Source organism: Bombyx mandarina, chromosome 18, assembly GCF_030267445.1.
Source record: "Bombyx mandarina strain Sakado chromosome 18, ASM3026744v2".
Classification (NCBI taxonomy): domain Eukaryota; kingdom Metazoa; phylum Arthropoda; class Insecta; order Lepidoptera; family Bombycidae; genus Bombyx; species Bombyx mandarina.
Window position 1 is genome coordinate 4,688,404 of NC_143224.1, and position 17,690 is coordinate 4,706,093.

The following is a 17,690-nucleotide window of genomic DNA, read 5'->3' on the forward strand; positions in this document are numbered from 1 at the left end:
GCGTAATGACTAGGTAACACAGCCTTGCCTATTTCTGCCGTCAACCATTAATGCCTTCCATTTTGAAGAGAGCAGTTGTTGTACTACAGAACTGAGATTTAGAACTCATGTCTCAAGATGGGTGGCGGCATTATCGTCGTTGAAGCCCATGGACATTGATAACCTAACACGAGGTATAATTTATTTATTTATTTACCCGTGTTTTATTTACCCGCCTAAGCTATAAAAAATGAAATAAATAAGTTTATAGTGGGGCATCTAGTAGGAAATACTCTACGTCTGCACAAATAGGTACCATCTGTTTGTCATGTGATGCGCCGTAGGTCGATCTAAGTAATAAAAATAAAATCAGGAAAACATGTATTTTAGTTTTAGCTGTGACATTACACAAAATGTTATAGAACTTTTTTTTTATGCCTTAGATGGGTGGACGAGCTCACAGCCCACCTGGTGCTAAGCGGTTCTGGAGCCCATAGACATTTACAACGTAAATGCGCCACCCACCTTGATATGTAAGTTCTAAGGTCTCAGTATAGTTACAAAGGCTACCCCACCCTTCAAGCCGAAACGCATTACTGCTAGGCTATAGGCGGGGTGGTGGGTACCTACCAGTGCGCACTCACAAGAGGTCCTACCACCAGTATAGTTCAATGACACAGTATAGTTCAATTATATCATAATAGGAATATCATCGTCGACTATGTTAATTTTATTTTTGAATATTGCCTAGGTAAGCAATGAGGTCACTACCCACTTAATCAAGTAGGTACCTAAATATAAAATGCTTATTTCAGTAATGTATCTGGTATCTATATTTTCAGACTAAATTTCACTGTAACACTAAAAAATGATTTGCTTGTTCTAGACAATTCGTCTATTTTATAAACATTGAATGGTGTTGTGCTTTCACTGCTTTCTGATGATTTCTTGTGTCTTAGTTATAAATCAACTTTAATTCAGAGAAATTAAATATGTATTACATGTATTTCATCATTGTGTTTCTTGTTAAAAAAAGTTTTCCATTTTAGCTTTATTTAATATATGATAAGAGTAAAAATACCTTTAATCTTTTTTTTTCAAGTACTTATTTGGACTACTTTTGAAAATAAAAATACGAAAATCCACTTTAATTTTAATCATTACCATATATTGAATTCGGAGAATTTTATAAAATTATTATTACGAGTCGTTATATAATTACTTTGAGACGTTGTAAACCATTTTACTTATAAGTAATTTGAACCAGTCAAGTTGGTGTACACATGTAAACGCAGCACCGCCGGCCGACCCTTTGCGGGCAGTTCTCCCTAACTGTGGGCAGTACACCCTCCAAGCAACCTTGGATGACAAAAAACATTATAACTGCGATACATTAACGTTGAAATCTGAACCTTGCGCCGCAGAGTTACGGTGTACGTTTTAATGGGGCAGCGCTAGTGGGCAGTGGTACCCAAACAAAGGGGGGACGGTCGCAAATCGACCCGTGGCTACTGTAGAGCGATTGTGTAGTTTTGATATTTTCTAAATTCATTTTGTATTTTTAATTCGTTTTGAATATACGAATTTAGTTGATTACTTGTTATTTAAACGACTTGTAATTGATTAAAATGTAATTTCTCGTCATTTCCTCATGCCTCGAAATCGTTTTCTATTTCATAACATATTGAAAAAAAAATACGTCCGCTTTTTAGGAATGTTTTGACAATAAAGTACCGGAGCTATTTCTATTTAAATTTTGATCTATTCGGAAATTTCGTTTACACACAGTCATAGGCGACGCCGCTGTATAATATACTCAGTATTCCTTGACGGGTCTCACTAAATTACACTAACGCGAAATTCGGAATTGCTTTGTATTTTACCCTCTTTTTTTTTTCGGGACATGACAGCGCCAGTGTTTACACACGTAGACCTGCAAGTTGAAGGAATGCCCCCGCGTGTGTACATGTTAACTTTGCTTTGCTAGTGGTGCAAAGGTGGGAATCTGGCTGTTTTCGTCGTCTTACGTAAGCGAGGGGCCAAAGTTTCAATACCACAGTTCCATCCGTCAATCCGAAATTACGTTCCGATGAGATATTTTAATGGGTCAATGACTCATAGCAGTTTAGTATTTTCTTTGGGTTCCACGATTCGTGGGCATAACTAAAATTATTTTTACGATTTAATCACGCGTGTTTTTTTGGGCTCATCATATTATTTTCAAGGTTTCAAATACTTTATACAGTTTTCTTGTTACGGATGGCTAAAGTATTATTCGTCGACACTAGAACAGGTGGACGGACATTGTCAAAGAGGTCACAAACACCAGCGTCCCGGGCGCCATTAAGCAGGCCGAATGCAGGCAACATTGGAGGAAGCTTGTACAAAAACTAGATCAAGGTGGTCACGACCCTCAATAATGAGGAAGCGACGAAGAGAGAGAGAGAGAGAATATTGTGCTAACGTTTTACGTTTTACAGAAAACGAACTCTTATAGCAACTTAAATGGAAATGATTAGTTAATGACGAAGAGACTAGAGGAGTTCTCATACCAGATCTTGTGAACTTGATTCAGACTTTTTTTTTATTGCCCTTGTAAGCAGACGAGCATACGGCCCACCTGATGATGAGTGGTTACCGTCGCCCATGGACTTCAGCAATGCCAGCGGCAGAGCCAAACCGCTGCCTACGGAAAACTAACAATGTTAATGAATTAAAAGCACGTCTCAAACAAGTACCGTTTGCAAAATTTAACATTATAATATCGCTTTGTCTTATTCGGAATGTATCTTGTGACTTGGAGCGGCGTTGGGGCCTCCGGGGCGTCCGTGACAGCGTGACGCGGGTCCGGCCCGGTCCGAAATAGATATTTCGCCGGCTGTCGTCGTTATTTGTGGCATTTCTAAACGAATTATGTACATGACTGTAGCTTTTGGCTCCGTTTCTGCGAAATTGCGGTTCGCTTCGTTCCACGAGTCGCTTATCTATTCGGCCGGCTCCAGAAAATGTCTGTCGCGTTTGATGATTTTTGTAATTTTTCTATTATATTATAAGGTAAAATGTTTTTTTTTTTTTATTAGAGCCATACGCCTATAAGGTTAAATCGACTAAGGTAAAAAAAAGGCTGTGAGAACAAAAAAGGGTTTGAGTTTTTTTTTTTTTGTATGTTGGTTTTTTAATATCTCAATATCGATCTTAGTGAATTTATTGAAGTAATTGATTATCTTTTTTTTTCGATAGTACTAAATGATTTTGTCTCGTGTTGTATTCATATTACCCCTACCTATTTGCTGGTAGCCTAAGCCTCACGGGCTCAACCTCAGAGAATTTGTTAACACTAGCCCTAGCAAAAGCAATGTTTCACAAAATCTCTATTCATACTAAATTTTAGTAGATCATACGTTTTGGAAGAAAAAACTAATATACTAATATTTAATTTTTCGAACACTTCCAATTGTCTTCTATCAAATATTCATGATAATTTTATGTTGTTAAGTAAGATAAAAGGGTAAAGGAAAAGGACAAAATCGCCTTATAGGAAAATATAGTTTCCAATCAGAATTCAATTAAGCGCCATCTATTGCGGAGTAGCAAGAAGCTAAAGCGAAAACAGAATAGCTTATAGAGGGAGCTAGTTTATCTTGTGAAACGGTAATGTGAGAACTTGTATTTCTGATATTAAGTTTTATAATGTTTTAAAAACAGGTATTTAGTGTATTGGCTAGTTAATCTAAATAATCAACATAAATTGAGATTATAATTCCACTATATTTTGATACGAATACAAAATCCTTTAATTATAATATCTGAAAGGTACTTACATTATTAACAAAGCAAATTATTAAGCTTTGAGTCTCAATTTTATAACAAAATACAGGTACTAAGCGCGTGGGCAATCTTTAATAAGATAAAAAAATATTCTTATTAGGATACTGGTACAAATTTACAGTACAAAATTAAATGTACTCTTCAAAGGACAAATAATTCGTTCGCACTTATGTCTCACAGTTTCTTTGTTATTTATGCAGCGTTGCAGTAAATCGTTCTGGTTCTATGTAACAATGGAGACTTGGAGATGTCCATGAGCGCTGGCAAACATCTAACACGAGATACCGTTTTGATATTGTCATCTCGTTTTTGCCATCGCACCGCCCGTCACCGGAGTAGAGTTCATCCATACTACCCGGAGCCACTACGGTCATCCACAGTGCGTTTTCAGAGGTCTTTTTTGCCACGTACCATCCGGCTATAGAATGAGCTCTCCTCCGCGGTGTTTCCCGAGCGCTATGACATGTCCTTCACGTCCTTCCAACCGAGGCTCGTGGAGAGTATTAAGCGGTAGGCAACAGCTTGGCTCTGCCCCTGGCATTGCTGAAGTCCATGGGCGACGGTAACCACTCACCATCAGGTGGGCCGTATGCTCGTCTGTCTAAAAGGGCAATAAAAATAAATAAATAAGATGACCTCTTAGCTTGTCATTTAATGATAAGTGTTATTCAATCAATTATAATTTAACCACGAAGTGACCAAAACCATTTTATTCCGTTTCAAAAATTTTTATTGCTTAATTTTAAGGTAAGGTTTCATAAAAAAATCATTTCTTGAATTAGTCATAAGTACGTTGTCAAAACAATTAGTTAAACCTATGAGCTTTTGTTCCAGTAGTAAAATACTTATTTTTCATATTAAATTTCTAGTTAATTTTGATCTTAGACATGGGGGATACGAGTCAAAATTGTGACTACTTCATTGCGATCTTCCCGATCCGTTAACGGTGCTTTTAGGTACCACAAGCACTGGTCACCGCCCTCGCCGAACCCGTCGCTTGTGACGAAAGGCTGGACGAGCGAATTAACCCATAGACACAGCCCACTAAGTTTCACGCCGGATCTTCTGAGTGGGTTGCGTTTCTGATCCGGTGGTAGATTCTGTGAAGCACTAGTCTTGCTAGGGCCAGTGTTAGCAGCACTCCGGCTTGAGCCCCGTGAGCTCATCTACATGTTAGGGCGAAGCTGAAATAACCTCCCAAGGCTATTAGCATAGGTAGGGAAAACAAAAAGAGATTGTAATCATGTTCGTCGTGTCCCTAGACACACAATGCACACGCAAATATACCTACGTAGACAAAGAGTACACAAATCTGTGTTATTAAAACTACACTCAGTTCTTAAAGAAAATAAATATTTATTTACAAAGTTCTCAGTGAAAGTTGTCGGGTCGCGCCAACTGAAAAATGCAACGAAGTTCCGTCGAGAGGGAGAGTGAGCTATGTCTTTATAGTTTCACGGCTCACTTTCAGCCGGCGTTTTGAGGTGTATCAAATTGATGAGTTTCGCCAACGTTTTCCAAAATTCGTTCGCCAAAATTTTGCACGATTTGTTTGATTTAACCGAAATATACACGGCGTTATTAGTAATTCTACCACTATTTTATCGAATATGAGATAATTAGTAACAACAGTAAGTTTTACATCGAAATACCCAAAGACATTTTCACATTTTATTCAGTGTGCTCAGTGCGAGTTTTTTAACGTTCTCGATAGCGTAAAAGTTAGTTCATATTTGTATGGAATGGGATCGTTTGCCTACGTTTGCCGCTAGGGGGCGCTGTTCCAACTGCATTTAAAATTATGCTAACTTTTACGCTATCGAGAACGTTAAAAAACTTAGCGCGCGAAATTTAAATATATTATTTGATAATAATCACTCACTTTGTAAAAATGCGTTTGAATTTTAAAGAAACCACACTGAATCCATATTGATTTTATTCGAAACATTTTGGTTTTTTTTTCAACCCAACATCTACAGTAACAGAATTTACTGCAGAAAACTTAATTCAAACATCAAATGTACTACGCCTCTTTTAACTAAGCTCTTTACGACAGGAAATTAAAGGGTTGGAAGAGAGAAAGTCGTAGTTTATGTTTAATTTTATTACATATATTGGTGGTAGAGCGACTTGTGAACGCACACGGGTAGCTACCACAAACCTGCCTACTTCTGCAGCAAGCAGTCATGCATTCTGGTCGAAACGAAATACAACACAATTGAGACTTCGAGCAATTAGCTCAAGATGAATTAGTTGAAGTTGAAGAAGAAGTTGAAGTCGTCGTGATAAGACGTCCGGTGCATTAGTATCGAGCGATGCACCGATCCCGCTGGTAGGTACCAATTTTTCTAATGAAATGCGTACTTAACAAATGTTCGTGATTGATTTTCATTTGTTATTTATTGCGTAGACTAAAGAACGTAGCCGCCCGGTATATAATAGTTATCGGAGTCCATTGACCACACAACCTAAATACCTTTACCTTTTTATTTTTATTGCTTAGATGGGTGGACGAGCTCACGGCCCACCTGATGCTAAGTGGTTACCGCAGCCTATAGATATCTACAGCGTAAATGCCGCCACTCACCTTGAGATATAAGTTCTAAGATCTCAGTATAGTTACAACGGCTGCCCCACCCTTCAAACCGAAACGCATTACTGCTTCACGGCAGAAACAGGCAGGGTGGTGGTACCTACCCGCGCGGACTCACAAGAGGTCTATCACCAGTGTTTCTCTGCAGAAATAGGCATCCTTAAAAACGCTGTTTTAATCGATTAGAAACGTTTCCTGATGGCTCCGTGCAATCTCCACATGCTTTCAATTTCGCAATCAATCAATCGATCAGTCAGGAAGCGAGTCGGCCTCCGGATATGGGCCGCTCGATGTCGCCGCCTATTTTAACTCGCCGACAACCGCTGTCTGCACTAGGAAATTACTAAATCTCTGCTTAGCCACAGCCCGGAGGGGTTCTACGGAAACTTAAATATTGAGTTATAGAGCTATTAGTTCGTTTTTTTTTTCTTTTCTTTTGAATTAAAGAAATGAAGCCGAAGACCGGATGTTGACACGTTGAATGGCATATGGAAAATCGAGTATTTTCATTCAGGTCACGGTGCTCACCGGTGAGCCTGATAATGGATGGATTAATGTGGAAGTATGTGGATGGGTGTAATATCTTACTGATCCATTCGGGTGATGAGGGTCACCCGTGAGCCTTTTAAAATATCTAAACTAGTCGTCCTCCTCCTTCAGTCGATCGCTCATAGTTGAGCATCGTGATGCGCCCGCCTGTGACCTTTTTTTGTAATTTTTTTATTTATTTTTTATTGCTTAAATGGGTGGACGAGCTCACAGCCCACCTGTTGTTAAGTGGTTATTGGAGCCCATAGACATCTGCAACGTAAATGCGCCACCCACCTTGAGATATAAGTTCTAAGGTCTCAAGTATATTTACAACGGCTGTCCCACCCTTCAAACCGAATGTAATTTGAAGCCACTTATGTCGGTCAGTGGCACAGTGAAGTGCGTGGCTAATTCTTATCTTTCGGGCAAATTATCGCATTTTATAAAAAATTTAATGAAAATCTCAACATTCCAATAAAAATGGCCGATTCCCTGATTTTGGCTTGGCCCGGATGGTGTATACTTGTTAAATATGCTTTAGACGCATAGAGACGGACACTATCCGTCGGTTTGCGGAGTACGCTTCCAATTTACTACTACAATAGAACGAATACCCCATTAGTTCTGTGTTGTCGACTGTAAGTTTCCTTTAGTTCGCTGTGAGCTTAACCGCCTTTCTTTCGTGTTATTTCTTTTTGAGTGTCACTTTTGTTATTGAATTCGGGGTATGCCCACTGAAATATACGCGTTCTTAGCAATTTTGTCGTGCGTCTGATAGTATGACTAAATTCACGCTGTAGTAACAAAACATTTTGATTACAAACAAGTAATCTTGATTTAATTATTGAATGAAATTTTTTATGGCTTACACGGCGAAGGAATAATATCGTGTAATCAAAATCATAGATGGTAGGGTGTCTTGTAATCCCGCACGAGGAGATAACATGATCCTGCTTATTTCTGCTGTGAGGCAGGAATGCTTTTCGGTTTGAAGGATGGGGTAGCCGTTGAACTGTAAAAAAAACGGAGACCGTAGAACTCATATGCCCAGGTAGGTGGCGGCATTTACGTTGTGGATGTCTATGGGCTCCGGTAACCACTTAACATCAGGTGGGCCGTGAGGTCGTCCACCCAAGCAAGCAATAAAAAAATAATGAAAAAAGTCGTAAAAACAGTAAATGGAACTCGCAATTATAATCTGTTTTGATTTGACACGCCTTTATGTTTGTGTGTCGACTTTATTGGGCCTGACGCGAAAAAAATCTTACATATCGTATTCATGGAACACCCGATTTAACAAAAGTCATTTGCACATTCGTTGTGGCTGTGACGCCATTGTGATGTCCATTCATTAGAGTATTTCTATCTCGTTCACACATCGCCACCCCCATCCAACCCCGGTCATTAAAAGGGATGAAACATACAACATGTCGGATAATTACGCTACTTTAAATAAGAATGATATTTCAGTAAAAAATATATTTAAATGTACATAAAACATTATTTTTAATGACGCTCCTTTCTTATTCGACTTACAATACATATTTCTAGTTAGAATAAATATAATCTACGTATCGTATAAGCCATAGTCGACTCAATACCATTTTCTTTTCTGTTCATCAACTGTTTTTTTGTTAGTAGTTATTGACGTGATTTAAAATAAAAAAGCAGGTTTTCTTAATATCTCAATCAGAAAACAAACGAGGAAACCGTAACATTAAAAATGAATTTAAGTTTTGCTATGTCAGTAATTATTAATATCAATGTCAAAAAATAGGTGGAATATGTACTTCATAAATAATGATCAATAGATAAAACTTGGAGGAAAACACTATGGAGCAAAATCACATGTGGTCACGTTCCTCAGCAGTGAGGGAACGATGATGAAGAAGAAGATAAACATGTATTTATGGAGCAAGCAGATTTTACACTACTAACTGCTCTTAATGGTAATAGATGAAGTTTTTTCATCACACGTCAAGACACCTCGATGATGAGTGGTGACCGATCCTAGATCAGTATCTAATCAGCATTGCCTGGAGATTAGCTAGGCTATAGCTTACAGCTAAGGACTCTACTCAACGTTCGTCTTCCACCATAAATCTGACATAGCTTAATGTTGGTTACACAGAAACATCCAGCGATTGTTTTTAGACAAGACTAGGCTCAACTGACTCTCCACACAGAATAAAATGTAAAACAAAAATATAAATATACTAGCGGCCCGCTCCGGCTCCGCTTGGGTCTTTAACAAAAATTTCAACGATATTTGCCGTTGTTTTATTTATTTTAAATAAAAATAACTACAATAGTTAGACATATGCTGTCGCGACACTTTTTGTAAATAATAATGTGTTCTACAAAGTTGTTATACATTATTTTCTTCTATTATCAATAGTTTTCGCAGGGCACGCGATGTAAAGAATATTTTAGGTAATTTTTTTACACCTTGGGTTACATTATTGGAGTTTTAGTAAGGATCCCTAATTTTTTTCAAAAAAGATTATAGCCTATGTCACTCGGAAATAGTGTAGCTTCCAAACAGTAAAATAATTTTTCAAATCGGTTCAGTAGTTTTGGAGCCTATTCAATACAAACAAACAAACAAATCCTTCCCCTTTATAATATTATTATATAGGTATGTGTCTCTATCTAAGATTCTTAAGATTCTTTGCCGCTGGTCGGAAATTTGTTGTCGTGGTTAATTTACTTCAGATTGTGCTTCCATATTACATTTATTAACAATAACATTTCATATAGAATACAAAAATTAAATAAAAACAATAACTACAATTTCGGAATAAAATAAATCGACCTGACACACGTTCTAAGTACAGTTGTGTATATGAACACATAGAAGCACATACATTAATAAAGTACAGATTAATTAAATAAAAAGCGTAAATTTTAGATTTTGCATCCATATTATCTTATACCTTTAAACGAGCAATTCTTGTATATTCATATATATGTATATAATCTGAATCTCGGAAACGGCTCCAACGATTTTCATAAAATTTAGTACACAGGGGATTTCGGGGGCGATAAATCGATCTAGCTACGATTTATTTTCAGAAAATGTTGTTTTATTCGTGTTTTCAATAATCAACTCTTCCCGACATCTATTGACGAATAATAATACAATTTTTCTTAATTGAGGGCAACTAACCGCTTTAAAGACACAACAAGATGGCGTTGTCAAAAAACCGGTCATCATCTAGTATTCATTAACAATAACATTTCATATAGAATACAAAAATTAAAAAAATATGTGTGGTGTCGTGGGACTCCGGATAGGAACGAAGCTACTTATTATAAAAATATTAATTTTAAGTTCTATTCGAGGTATAAAGAAAATGAAATGAATTTTATGATTTTTTTATTGATAAAAAAAAAACTTTACAAAGTTATCAACTTTATTTTATTCACAATTATTTATAAAAATATTTATTATTAAAATACAAAGAAACAGCTATTTATATGAATAAGAATAATAACAGTCATCACGTAGACTAGACATTAGACACTGTATAGCCATCATACTAAGAGTATACATAAATAATAAAAATCTTACGTTACGGACGTTTTTTTCCCGGTTAGGGTCCGTATCGTCCCATAAGGAACTTCGTTCCAATAAAAACAATAACTACATACAATTTCGGAATAAAATAAATCGACTTGAAACGTTCTAAGGGCAGTTGTGTATATGAACACATAGAAACACATACATTAATAAAGTACAGATTAAATAAATAAAAAGCGTAAATTTAAAATTTTGCATCCATATTATATTCATTAACAATAACATTTCATATAGAATACAAAAATTTCAAAAAATGTGTGGTGTCGTGGGACACCGGATAGGAACGAAGTTCCTTATTAAAAAAATATAAATTTTAAGTTCTATTCGAGGTATAAAGAAAATAATTATTAGGCTATACATTTTTTTGATTCTTTTATTAAATCTTGATAAAAACCTTATGTTTTTTCCCGGTTAGGGTACCCCTCCGCATCCCATAAGGAAATTCATTCCAATAAAAAAACTACATACAATTTACGAATAAAATAAATCGACCTGACACACGTTCTAAGGACAGTTGTGTATATGAACACATAGAAGCACATACATTAATAAAGTACAGATTAATTAAACAAAAAGCATCGCCCCGCTCTCCCTGTTCAGATTGCGGGCGGGCCGTCCGCACAATGATTAACGACTGTCGCATTCCGGCGTTGTATCAAATGATTAATACGCGAGCATGCCGCCTGCGTGTGAGGGTTTACGCATCAAATCATCACGTTATATACGCGCGGACCCGGTTGCGATCAGAGCTAAATTAGGTAAACTGCAAAAATGCTTGTAGGAGTTTAGTTGGCAATGGCAGAGCATAGTTGTTTGCTGTTGCCGCGATGTTAGTAGCGTTTCGAATTTGTTATTTAGATTTTTTTATTTACTCCATTATGTACCTAAGACGGTCGAAATATCCCGTATTAGTTCTAAAAACGTGTAGCGATGCACCGGTGTTCGAATCCCGCAGGCGGGTACCAATTTTTCTAATGAAATACCTACGTACTTAACAATTGTTCACGATTGACTTCCACGGTGAAGGAATAACATCGTGTAATAAAAATCAAACCCGCAAAATTATAATTTGCGTAATTACTGATGGTAGGACCTCTTGTGAGTCCGCGCGGGTAGGTACCACCGCCCCGCCTATTTCTGCCGTGAAACAGTAATGCGTTTCGGTTAGAAGGGTGGGGTAGCCGTTGTAAGTATACTGAGACCTTAGAACTTATATCTCAAGGTGTGTGGCGCATTTACGTTGTAGATGTCTATGGGTTCCAGTAACCACTTAACATCAGGTGGGCTGTGAGCTCGGCCACACATCTAGGCAATAAAAAAAAAAGCGAAAATCAGGAAACGCTTCTATAACACGGTATTTTACAACACGGTTCCGCTAAAAGAAAAATTTCCCGCAATCCTCTTATAACACGGTAATTCGACAACACGATAATGATATTTCTGTTGAAAATCATTTAGAACATTACAATTATGCACTATGAACATACAAGTACACTGGAAAAACCGAAATTTTACGGTTTATTTTTTATGTATATTTTAGGTAAAAAAAATAACATGAAGATATAGTTGAGGTGTTGCATTCAGAAAAATTACTGTCCTTTTTGTATTGGCTTCTAGAAGTATATAGCACGGTTTTGTACAAACGGGAAATTGTAGGAACGTATTTACAGTGTTATAGGAGGGATACATGTACGTCAAAACTGTTCATCAGGCCAGATCTCAATTGGCAAAGAATCTTTATATTAATACGTGAAGCAAAAACTTTGTATCCCTTTTTACGAAAATTGCGCGGACGGAGGAGTATGAAATTTTCCACACTTATAGAGAATATAAAGAAGAAGTGCACAAGTTTTTTTAAAATAATGCATAAAAGATACATTAAATCAATAAAGAAAACATTACACACACTACCATGTATTTGACGCGCACACGCATGCATACTATTTATTTATTGTCAAACTTTTGTTCTTGACGTCTGTGGTCAAATTGAGAATAGATTAAATATTGTTTGTCTTTATTAATATTTTTTTATAGTGTAATCTTGGCGAAATTTGTGATTATAGAAGTATAAAATACAATCATAATAGTGTGCAAACTGACAATACCAATAAATTATAGTCGAATTTCGACTACTGCGGGACCTCTAGTATAATTAAAAATACTTTTATGGTTTAAAACCGCGCTTAATATTATATGCAACGTACGACTTACGACCCTTCGAACAATTTACAGTTTTTCTGATCACAGACTCTTAAACAGTACACCTGATGAAATTCATAAACTAGAGAATAAGCCGTGAACAAGTTTCCACGACTAGAGAAAACCGAAGAGATTTAAACGCTCTGAAAAAGTTAACGACTCTGTGTCGAACCAATTAGGTTTTAGTAAAGCATTTTAAAGCCGTAAAATAAAAACTATTCAAAAAAATATAATGAAATTGACTATTTTAAATGGAAAATGTAATCATAATAACACAAGAAATTACTTGTACTAAGAAAACTATTACGAACGAAACTAAAATTCCGGAGCACGATTGCATTTCTAATTTAAATACCTTTCTAGGTTCTACGCCGGCTCTACGTCGAGGTGCCTCGTCGGCCAGAGGGAGTTCGTGTTCTCCCCATTCTCCTCGAGTATTTCGGCGGCTTACATTCCGCATGGTCATTCTCGAAGTCATAATTTTCAGACGGCACACGACTCGGTATGTGGAGGTAATGGTTTTCTTGAGCTCTCCTGCTTGAAAGGAATTTTGTCCGGGCACATAATCTGTTAGATTTTATTCGGGAAAGCTACGTTTTAATTGAGATTTTAGTAGTGTACGTGTTGTGCAAACTTAAACTTGCCCTCAGTTTAACCCTGAAAGGTAGTATATATAGCTATTTGTGTAAAAGTTACTAGTTATAAATCTATATATTAATACGTGAAGCAAAAACTTTGTATCCCTTTTTACGAAAATTGCGCGGACGGAGGAGTATGAAATTTTCGACACTTATAGAGAATATAGAGAAGAAGTGCACAATGCTAATATTTTTTTAAAATAATGCATAAAAGATACATTAAATTAATAAAGAAAACATTACAAACACTACATACCATGTATTTGACGCACACACGCATGTATACTATTTATTGTCAAGTTTTTATTTTTGACGTCTGTGGTTAAATCGAGATTAGATTAAATATTGTTTGTCTTTATTAATATCTTTTATAGTGTAGCCTTGGCGAAATTTGTGATTATAGAAGTATAAAATACAATCATAATAGTGTACAAACTTATTATACATTTCCAATTAATTATAGTCGAATTTCGACTACTGCGGGGCCACTAGTTATAATTAATGAGAATGATATTATATATCGTCTTCTCGCATTAAAACTGTATAATCTCAAAACTTACTAATTCTACAGGAGAGTGTTTTAAAGGTTTAACATGTAATATCTTTAATACTAATCAGCTTTGCAACATTTACTTTTTATTTTTTACCAGTTACATTATCTGTCTTTTAAAGTAAGATAAAATTATGTATTAATTTTTTTAATAGTAGTCAAAACATAGGTAAACTAAAAAAAAAAACTAAAACTACGTTCTTTTGACAGTATTTATGGGGAAAATACTGGTGATACCAAATGTTTACGCATGAGTTATTTCGAATATTTTAGGAAATTGTACATTTTTAATGCGAAAAGGCGATATGTATTATAGACATTATAAATGACAATTCTACGCGTTGTAATGGCGCTTACAACAGCGCCGAAATGTTGTGTGAATCTATTAAGTAATAGTCCTTAGTAATATTAGTTATTACGTATTTTTTAATGAAATTCATCAACAAACAGATATATCGACATTGATCCTGGCACGATGCGTTTCGAATGTTCAGTGAATGAACCAAATTTAGTTTTGGGATTAAGTTACGAATTTATATATTACAATAATATGTAACAACTTCATCGTATTTTCTTATGATTTCGTTAGCCTTAGAACGAGCCCCTGTCCATGCCCACAAAAACTATATACCTAATACTTAAAACGTCGGACAAAATATAAGCCCACCGAGTTTCTCGCCGGATCTTCTCAGTGGGTCGCGTTTCCGATCCGGTGATATATTCTGCGAAGCACTGCTCTTTCTAGAAGCCAGTGCTAGCCACACCTCCTGGTTTGATCCCCGAGAGCTCACATACACGTTAGGGTTACGCTGACATAGCCTCTCAAGACTATCAACGTAGGTAGGCAATAAATAAAAAAAAAAAACAAAATAATAGGTATATAATGACAATAAAAAAACGCGAGAATAAACATTACAAAAAGCTTTAATTAAGGAAACTATATCGTTGAAAAAATTAAACAATTTAAATTCAATTTTGAAATTCTCAATGTTACAAGAAAATGAAAATTCCGTTCAAGCGGACTGACCATTATCTTATTAGACAAAGGGTGGGAAAGGGGTGGGCTTCGGAAACCGTTCAACTCGAGCACTCTCTCACTAATAGTGCGCTTCTAGAATTTTGATGCTTACTTTCGCTTGGTCATTGTTTATTTACGTAAATCATTCCAACAACAAAGCAAATAACAATACATGCTTTGTCGTAAATATTATATTAGCTAATTTTTTTATTGGTTAGATGTGTGGACGATCTCACAGCCCGTCTGGTGTTAAGCGGTTACTGAAGCCCATAGACAACATAAATGCGCCACCCACCTTGTGATATAAGTTCTAAGGTCTCAGTGTAGTTACAACAGCTGCCCCACCTTTCAAACCGAAACGCATTACTGCTAATTACTGCTAACGCATAATAACACGTTTAATATCGCTTAGAAGGGATTGGGTGGACGAGCTCACAGCCCACTTGCTGTTATGTGGTTACTGGAGCCCATAGACGTAAATGTACCACCCACCTTAAGATATAAGTTCTAAGGTCTCAAGTATAGTTACAACGGCTGCCCCACCTTTCAAACCTTCTTCATCCTTCAAACATCTTATACCCACCCAACAACACAGGGAAATAAAACTCTACCATCGGTTAAAAAAATAGTCACAGTCTTAAGTAGAACCGTAGTAAGAAAGTCACATGGCTTATCTATTTTTAAGGATTTTCTTCTATTTCTAAATTAATTAATAACAAATAAAAAAACGAAACAAGAACACATAACTGTGATACTGAATATAGATGAAGTGGCGGTAAGCGCGCGCTTCGTTCTTAAGTAGTTCCTAGTTGGCAGTCATTAACGCTATAATACGTCTTGTTACAAAAACATTCCTTGATTTATTTGTTAAATCTTTTTGGAACGAAGTTCCTTATGGGACGATGCGGAGGGGTACCCTAACCGGGAAAAAACGTCCGTAACGTAAGATTTTTATTAGCAATTCTCACAGTGTACGACTTAACTTTGTAATAACGTACAAATTAGTAATGCACACAGTGTACGACTTAACTTTGTAATAACGTACAAAAAATAACATTTTTTTTATAATTTATTGACCACGATCTCAGAGCGTTCGTTTGCGCAATACACTAGCTCTTAAGCAAACAACCGTGCATGAAGTGTATACCACAATAAGTTCACACGTTACTGAATGACCGTGAGTTGTTGCGAAACCTCCAGTTTTATTTTCCTTATACCTCGAATAGAACTTAAAATTAATATTTTTATAATACGTTCCTATCCGGTGCCCCACGACCCCACACATCTTTTTTTTTCAAGTATCGCGGCTTGTGCAATGACCTTGTCGCTGAGGTAGGTGGATGGGCGAACTCAATGTTTCAACAAGGAGTGGAGATTGCTAACAACTGCCTAAGCATCCCCAGAGGTCTAGCAGATCAAAGGCATTTTCTTTGCGAGTGCATTTACCATTGGATCGGAATTGCTTGGATGATAAAAGAAACTCAGCGGACTTAGGTTATAGTATAAGGTCAAGATTAAGTCTATGAACTGACTGAAATGTATTTTTTATTCTAAAAAGCTTTTATTTATTTTGCCAACACAACCTGCTTTGGTTTTAGTATTCACGCTATGCAAATCTAGATTTAAAAAAGTATATATTTGAATTAAAAAATATATATGATAACACAATATTATTGTGCATGTACACATTATACACACGCACATATCACACAGGAAACGGAAGCTACACGCGGCCAGACTAATTACATTAAAATCACCGGCAGAACACCGTACTAAATCACCGCACCTATTATTTAATACCAGGTCTCATCTATACCGCGGACGAGGTACAAATATAACAGATACACAGAGATTTCGCCACTACATCACATTCTCTGTGTCCCTACACATGCATGGAAATGTAGTATTTAACGTCGAGCTTTTAAGTTCCAATTTTGTGTAGTGAGAATGAATGAATATTTTAAATTAAATTTCTAGCATACATCTTATAAATACACAAAATAAAACAACCGGTTGTGATCTTTAATACTGAAGGATTAAAAGCCAGACTTGTGCGCCAAGCTCGTGAGTTATGACGTTTCGTATTGGACTAACGAAAGGTCCTTACAATCCTTTCTGTTAAACTAGTCTGCTTGAATAATTGCCGCGTGGACCTGAAGGGTTAGATCGTATTCATGCGGATCCCCAGCATTGTGGTTAGGGTCTGCGAATACATAGATATGTCTGAACTGGACTATGTATATCGTGTAGTTTGTATATGTGCATTTGAATAGGTCACATTATTTTTTTAAATATTTATTTATATACTGGCTAAAAAATGAGATCGATTGATCAGGAGAATCGGAAAAATGACCTTGTGAAAAGACTCAGTAGAAAGAAAGCCGTATTATTACACTGTGGTCAACACTGGCTCGCCAATAAGTCCGTTTATAGAATACTAGCGATCCGCCCTCTCTTCGCTTCGGAAACTGTAATTTATTATTGATTTTTCCACTATCTAATGGATGTTATTATACATATAAACCTTCCTCTTCAATCACTCTATCTATTGAAAAAACCGCATCAAAATCCGTTGCGTAGTTTTAAAGATTTAAGCATACATAGGGATATAGGGACAGAGAAAGCGACTTTGTTTTATACTATGTAGTGATACTATTCTACTGACCGATTTGTATTAGTTTTTACTTGAATTCTAGAACAATACAACAACATAAGCTATCAAACTGCTTAAAATTACTAAGGGAACCTTTGAAGCGAATATAAACGGGGAC

General features: G+C 36.3%; 1 long non-coding RNA gene across 2 annotated transcripts in view; it reads left to right on the plus strand.

Annotated features, from left to right (window-relative positions):
- Nucleotides 1-17,690, plus strand: part of LOC149500950 (uncharacterized) — an 89,844-nt gene that overhangs the window by 48,040 nt on the left and 24,114 nt on the right. For both annotated transcript variants that reach the window (XR_016324610.1, XR_016324609.1), the window contains one exon: nucleotides 13,077-13,225. This is a non-coding gene — a long non-coding RNA (uncharacterized LOC149500950). The remainder of the gene's footprint in view (nucleotides 1-13,076; nucleotides 13,226-17,690) is intronic.